Below are 8,296 nucleotides of genomic sequence, written 5' to 3' on the forward strand. Positions count from 1 at the left end.
CAGCAGGGGGAAGCAAAGGGCCCCACACAATTGTGACTGTACTGGGGGAAGAAAAAAAAAATAAACGAAATGTCTTTCACTAAGTCTTCTATTTTAGGGGAAAAAATTTTTACATTTATTCACGAATCAGTATTGAGCAGTAAGTACTTAGTTTGTTCTTCGTGCAATTCGCCCCCTTCCCTATTGATGCAAATGATAGAGCTCTTGGCAAACGTATATCACCTTACTGTTGGCTCGTTTATATGTCTTGTGTCACACTAGCAGAGGTCCATTCCTTAGGTGGTTACTTGCTAGGTTGCCTTCCCATGAACAAGTGACAATTTGATATCTCAGGTCTAATTTTAGGTATTGATAATTTTCCAGAAAACCCTCGTTTCTGTATGAGAAAAACTGGGTTTGAGGGAGAGCACCTCTGTGGGAAGAGTGACAACATTAATAAAGATTGATGTGTATTTTGAATCCTTTCGGAAAGGCTCCACAAGAAAGAAAAGGTTACCTGCTGCATTAGTCATTGGCAAGGAGCTAGCAAAGTGCCTGCTCTGGCTCAAGAGGAACAATTCTGTCTTCAGCTTTGCACAGTTCATCACCAGTATAACTCACAGCGCTAAGTGTTTTGCATTAAGAAAAGGGCATCCACACTGGGGTCAGCCAAGGGAAGGAAAATGATGGTATTTGAAGGCTAACTGTGGTTGCTGCTGGATCAGCATGTGCACAAACACAAGCACACACTGGTTCTTATACTCTCCATGCTTGTCCCTGCTGCATGGTCACATGTGCTGGGAAAAGCATTGATCCCATAGTGATGTGACTGCCTGATTCCCACAGCCTCACAGAGTGACAGAGATGAAACACTGAGCTCTTCTCCATTGCTTCATCTCCTGGATGCTCCTATTCTGAGCACAGGTAAGACTAGGAGGCAGAGAAGCTTCTACTGTGCCTGCAGCACTGCTTGCCCCATGCCTGCTCAGCCCGAATTAAGGTTTTAACATATAAAATGTAGTGCAAGCAAAACCTTTGTTTTCCCCGTTTGGCTGTTTAGGTCACATCTTTCACATACATTGAGAAGCCTCAGAGAGAACTGTGTGGCTCAAGGAGACCCACTGCAGGTCATAGCACTGTGGAAAGACCACCAAATATTGTTAGATCTTTTTGATAAAATGGTGAGAAGTATCAACACTGAAAGCAATGGATCAAAAAAGAGGTCCAGCCTCCCAAACCTACAGCTTGGCACTTTCATGAACTGTCAGCTCCATGTGAAGAGGTAGCAGCAACTCCTAGGAAGTGCAGAATGTGGGGTAGCAGCAAAAGCAGAATGAGGTACAATCCCAACTAAAACTGAATCTGCAGCTATAAAGCAAGATAATTTCAGAGAGAAAAAGATGAATTTTGCTGGTGTGTCTTCAGTTCCAAGGCTGAAAACCTGGAAAATTTTGGTTGACAAAGTTTGGCAGTGCAGCAAAAGGTGAGAGTATGATTTTTTCCATTGCACTGAAGGAAGGCTTTATTTGAGCACTTAAAGAGGGACCCCAGCTCCTCTGTATAGTCAATGAAGATAGCAAGGAGACACTTCTGAAGACTGTGGTGCTCTCCACTGGTGCTGGAAGAGACACAGCAGGACCAGACTGATACACTCTGACTGAATGGCCAAACAGGACAGCTTGGCTTTCTGTACTTCTAGTTCTTCTTTCTTACGGTGTAATAAAGCTCCTTCTTCCAGCAGAGAAAGCTGCTTTTCCCATGGGTGTTCCCAGGCCAGTGCCTGGCATGAGACATCAACAAGGATTTCAGTTATCTCCAGTATCACTACCCTCTTTTGATGTGCTTTTTCTCACCCTCAAAAAAATTCTAAGGCAAGTGTTGGGTTGCCCTGTGCCTGATGAAGTGATGCCACAGGGTTACACATTCTAAGCTGTGGCCTTCCAGTTAGTGTGCTGATATCCTTGTGACTGCTGAAGTCCTGGGCTGAGCTGAGCAAAGGGACTCTGTAGCACTGCCACCAAAAGCACAAACCAGGACATGCCCTCCTCAAACACAGCACCCTCTCAGACCAAAAGGGACTTTTACATGCCCACATAACATGTATTTGGGATTCTTTCACCAGGTGCCTTTTTGGAAGCTGTTGCACCTCACCATGGATTTTCCTGGCTACTTAATCGTTAGTGTGGAGAGGGAAAGGGCTATGCAGAGATGCTGTCTTTCCAGTTTGTGTTTATTTTCAGCTTATTTTTCCCCCTCCATATAGGATGAGCACTTTCGCCACAGGGCCTTCTCCTAACTTGATGACTCAGAAGTCAAAATCATTTCTACGTTATTTTGTTCTTTTCAAATTGGAAGAGCCTGACTGTTTTCTTAAATGCTGTAATCAGGAATGTTATATTTTCTTGTATAAATTATCCTTGTATATTGAAATATAAACAGCCCATGGGAAAGGAATTCAGTGTATGTTTCATTTCTTCCACTGTTCAAGGCAAAAAATATGTACTTATCTGCTGAGAAATACTCTGCTTGTGCAGCAGAAACCAATCATAAATACCAACTTACCAGCATTTTAATAACTGCCTGTAGGGATCCCAGAAATTATAACATTCAATCATTACAAGAAGATCATGGCAAAAAATAACAGGGACAAAGAGTTTCTGTGGCAAGTGCAGACGGTGTTGACAGTGACACTTTAAACTACCATTAAACTTCTTGATTCTGGTGTTTCTGAAGGAAAATTTTAGGCATCCTTAGGAAGATAATGGGACTAGAAGTGCTATCAGTGCAGCAAGTCACTGTGTGCCCAGTCCAAAGTCCCCTGGTCTCTGAGAGCAAGGAGACAACCATCTCCATCCCCTGGAATGGTCTCGAAGCTGCAGAGCTCAGTGCAGGGCAGATGCTGTGAAACACTTTAGCCTACCAACACACACAAGTTGAGACCAGGTCCTTTCCTCTCGCATCACTGAGACAATGCTTTGTGTGGCTATCACAATAAATTACAGAGCCAGGTGAAGCCTGCTGTTGTGGATGTTTCAGTTCCATGGCTTCTTCCCACAAGACTGTCTTGGGGAAGGGATGTTTATGTGCCAGACTCCATGGCAGTTTACTTGGCAATGCCCAAGAGGTAAGATAGAAAATGAGAAAATATTAGACTGTCTGCTTCATGCTTCTCCTTACTCAGGATAATTTATCATAATGTAATCAAGGCCTAAGGAATAGAGAGACAAAAGGCAAACTGTACTGGATAACCTATTGGGAGAATAACTTTATTAAAGTCTAGTACAGGATAAGTGCTCGTGGTGCAGCTTTCATTTAGTCAGGTTATTTAGAAGGTCTCATTTTCTACTTCAAATATTCATCACACAAGCAGAATAGGATGAGATTTTCCTTGCTTCTGTAGGAAAGATTGCAAGATACAAAGGCATCAGCTGTGGCTTGGGACACCTGTGAGCCTCCAGCCCCAGATGCTGGAGGATAATCCTGGGAAAGTAATAGAAGTTGTTCCCTGGGTCCATAGCCATTGTCCGTCCAAGGCAGAGTAATGGGCCAGATGTCCTCACCTCGTTTACTTGTACCTCTGAGCCTCCAATTACTCTATCAAATTCAGTCAAAATGAACAAATAGATACACAAGTTATTAGAGGCAACAACCAGACAGCAGAACCAAAAGCAATGAATACATGTGATATGTTTCCATAGGAAGCCAGGCTAAAGCAAAACACTAGTGTTTGAAAATGAAATTACTTCTTTAGGAATGTTTGCTGATTTCCTATAGGGGGGAAAACAAGCCTTATTTAATTTTTATTGAATGGTATTCTTCAGAGATTGTCTTCCACTGCTAATTCAGGAGGTCAACCTGTGTGTTGTTCTGTGTAAAGAAAATTTTCCTTCAAATAATAAATACATTTCTTTAAAAAAATCCAGTCCTCTTTTCCCCTGCTTACCCACCAAAGTAACAAAATGCCCAAATTATTGTGAGCAAAATTTACCCACAAGCCCAGAATATTAACTGAGAAATTCCAGTGCTCTTGAAACTTACAATAAGAGAAAGTGGAATTACTAAAAGTATAAAAGCCAAAGCCCCCGTTGAGGTCCATGTATTCTCTGTTTATGCTACTACAGAGTGTGCTAGACAAATGTATAGGGTTTGCAAAATGCTTTGGGAATCCCTGAAAAATGAAGTGGGGAGAAAAAAAGATTAGCTCCTCACACAAGGGCATAATAAAGCTACTGAACATTTCTGTCTTAATTGTGCTTCATACTAGAGTATAAGGGAGAGTTACCTCAGCTGAATAAAATGCTAAATCTCCTGGCAGCAAAATGCCTCCTTTAATATAACAGCAGGAATAAACCTCTCACTTATAAAATACAGTTGACAAAAAAAGGCTAATAACTCATAAAGGTTTTACATACAATAGAAAAAAAAAAGCCTGTAGAGTTACTATGCATGAAATATAATAATCTAAATCAGCAGTTTAATTTGCATTTCTGCATATCAGACTTAATATTCCCATTGCATACAGCCATAATAAAAAGTGCTGTTTCATTGACCACAGAAGATAACATTGTGTGGTTTTATTTTTTTATTTCATTTTCTCACTCCCAAAATATGCCTTTTGCCACCTGTCAGTGCATTTGTCCTCCTCAGCGGGAGGATAGTAAAGGATACTTGACACAGTATCTGGTCAACAGAATTGAAAATTTTAACCTTCAAAAAGGGGGGACCACAATTCCTACTTGGAGCCTTCTACTCATAGAAAACAGAACCATATGTTTACTGTAGAGTAATTATGGTCAATGATAATGAGAAAAAGCAAGAATACCACAGAACACACAAATGAGTTAGGATGGAGTTCAATGCAATATTGACATGTGTGGAGTGAAGAGTCTTCATTGGAGTTGCCTGATTCTGTGATTTGTGGGAAAAAAAAGGAAAAAAAAAGAGAAAGAAAGAAGACTGCTATACAGCTGAACTGAAAAACAGGACTTTGTTCACTCTCACTATTGGATCAACTGACAGCCAAATAGAGGTGTCTAACTGAGAACTTCCATTAGGGTCTGTGGAGAGTGATGGCTTGATGTAGTTGACCAAAAGCATCCCACTTGGACTGCTCTACATATCCCGCCTGGCCCACAATGTCTCATATCTGCCAGTCCTGGATAGACAGATAATTGAGGGCACCTCAAACAGTTCTAGAAGCCTATATTTATCTATGGCTTCATCTGCACTGTCATGTGGGGCTGGACACCAGTGTCATGTGTAGATGCCCGTATCTCTGACAGCCTCGTTTAGTTATCCCAAAGTCACCCCCGTGGTCTGTGCAGATGGGAAAGACAGGAGTTGGTTAAGTTTGTTTTCTTCTTCTGTAGGGTTGTGTTGGGAGCAGGAGAGGGGGTGGTATACTGGAGCTCCCCGCACAACCCTCCCCACTCTGCATCAGGACATGTGTATATTTGGGTAATGCATTAATATCTCTGAGGTTACTGGGAGATAAAATGGGACCCTTCCAAGTCCCATAGACTAAGAATCACCCCCCTGACTCCTGATCATCATTGTCTACCCACAAGGCTTGGTCTCAGGCTGCAGCTGAGAGGTCCAAGGTGGGTGTTTGTGCTCATGGGATGCTTGTGAGAAAGGTCTTTCTGTGGCAGCCAACTCACAGCCATGACTTCTCACAGCCATGTGTTTCCAGGCACAGAGCATCTTCTCATGGTTGCAGAAGGCAGCACCTAGAGCAGACCCTAAGAGCTTTGTAAAGAAATGACTTTCTTTAACAGTGACATTTCCTTCCAGGCCAGTTTCTGTTTAAGCAAGAGCCAAAGGAAATTCCCTGGGGACCCCAAGACTTTCCTCCACAAAGGGGAGCTTTGTGGAAGAAGCTCTCCAGGCAGCTAATACAGCATTGTCACAGCATAACAAATCTAATGTTGTGGGGTTCCTTTGGGTCTGTTCAAAAACTCTCTGTATCCTGGGCTTCAGGTTCCAAAGGACTCAATTTTAGACCTAGTTGCAGTGGATGAAGGCTAGGTTAGGAGCCTAGCTTGAGGTTATAGTAAATCAAGCCTCTGGCTGATATCCGAATGAACAAACTCACTCATGCAAATGAGCCATTTTTTGTGAAATTACAGGCCTATCTTTGCTTCTCATGATGAAATTATGTTTCAGAGGTGTGCTGGGATGTAAGCTCAGTTTTAGATTTCACTGTCCAAAGCAGTTTGTGAGTGAGAGGTGAGGTTATTTCTTTGGGCTGCACGGGTGTTTCACCAGATGGCACTGTGCTCAAGGACTGACTCTGGACAGAAACAGGGGTGGACAAGGTGTCCAAGCAGGAGGCGTGGAGGTATATGGCATGTAGATACACTAGCAAGTTCCCAGAATCTGGCTGGTGAGCTGCACAGCATTAGCATGTCCCGAATGAGACTCCTCTCAAAAGTGGGGATGATGTTGAAACTATCATGCTCCCTTGCACATTGACTGTGCTCCAAGTGCCTCCAGCACAGCCCTTGGGGGAGGCACCATGTCCTGTTGAGCACACCAGATGGCAACACCATTCACAAGGTGTCTTGTGTTCTCCTTGAGGCAGCATTTCACTAAGTCCTCTGACTGACATGAGCAGTAAGACTCACAGAGGCAGCATGAGACTTAGTGCTGTCAGAGCAGAGCCTGCCACAGAGCTGTCCACAAGACTGTGTCTCATGGAGTGCTCTGTGTTCTTTTTGGAATCTGCTTGGCTCAAACCCTGCCTCTGTGTAACAAGTACCTATATGTAGGTTCCTCAACCTAAAACACAGGAAAAGGGTAGGTTTTTTTGTTTTAAATCTTACCATTCTGTGTGTTCCCCTTTGAGGTGTTTGAGTCAAACAACTGCATTGGAAGACATTCACAAGGACAGTCCCTTCTGGTGAGGTACTATCTGCAACCTGAGGTAATTTTAGTGATCTGTTCCCTTAGTTCCCTGATAACTTTAGGTTACTTGCAGCCTTTATTTCCAGGGAAGTTTGCCCATCCTTTTCCTGGTAAATCTACTATTCAAGAACATCAGATCCACAGGAGATGTAATATCTATTAATTTTTTCCTTAATGCACCAAGGGTTTTGCTGTCAGTCTTGCGTGGTCATTTAATAGCTGTTAAGGTACTTAACTGATATTTGGGTTTGAGCCATGAAATAGAGGTGATAATGCACTTTTTCCCCCTCTACTGAATGTTTGTTTAGTCTGTTTTGGCTATGTTCTCCAGGGTCGTCACTGTCCGATTTTGTACAAGTAACATGCAGCCTGAGTGCCAAGGCTGGTGGGACCACTGTGGATTAATTAATGAATAATAATAATAAAAACATATGATGAGTCATTGTAATTGACACTGTCAACTTTAATTTAATCATTTAGGAAAATGCCAATATTCATATTTGCTAAAAATTGTAACATATTTTTGTTAAAAATTAAAACAACAGTAGAGAAGAAGAAATTAAAAAACAAACAAAAAATTTAAAAAGGAAATAAATAAATTTTAAAAAAGAGAAAAGCCATTAAAAAAGACAGAGGTGTGGAGAATCTGTTTTTTCAGATGAATCTACAGGGTTCAGCTAGCTTAGCCTACTAAGACAAAGGCTAGGGGCATAGACTTAATCTTTGTAAATATAGGATAAAGGATTGCTTATACAAAATAATAATAAAAATATTTAGAACAAGTGAGTATAAATGGGCCATTAAATAGGAGCTGATTTCTAACCATCAGAGCAGCAAGGGTCAGAAACAGCTTCTCACTGCCTATAGAAAATGTCTTTTATTAGGCTGAGAGGACTACAAGTTGCATAGGCTCTTCATCTGGTCTGAAACAAACTGGTCTGAAACTTCAGATCATCTACAGTTGCTCTGAGTTTAAATTCATTAAATTAACCAACTGAAGGTCTTATTTTGGGGCTTGATGTTTGGTTGGGTTTTTTGGGGGGTTTTTGGGTCTTTCTCTGGTATTGATGTGTTTGGGATAGGTTTGTTAAGACAGTTTCTCATTATTTCTGGAGATGTGTGGCTGTACAGTGTAAGGAGGGTTATGTGCAGTGGTCAGAAGGCTGCCATGGAAAGGCCTCCCTCCGTCATATTACTACTTTTGTAAGGTGATGATGTGATGAAGCATCTGTGAGGGAAGGACACTGAACCTGAGAACTCAAGAGGTCTTCTTTTGCTAAAGCTGAGTCTTACTAAATGGAGTTGTAACTAAAAGTTGGCTCATTTCACTACTGGAAAGTACCTGAAGTTCTTTTCACAAAACATATGGTATATATGGCATATGCAGGGCTTTGCCTAAAGTCAATGAACG

Source organism: Manacus vitellinus, unplaced genomic scaffold, assembly GCF_001715985.3.
Source record: "Manacus vitellinus isolate BGI_N305 unplaced genomic scaffold, ASM171598v3 scaffold_2_pilon, whole genome shotgun sequence".
NCBI lineage: Eukaryota > Metazoa > Chordata > Aves > Passeriformes > Pipridae > Manacus > Manacus vitellinus.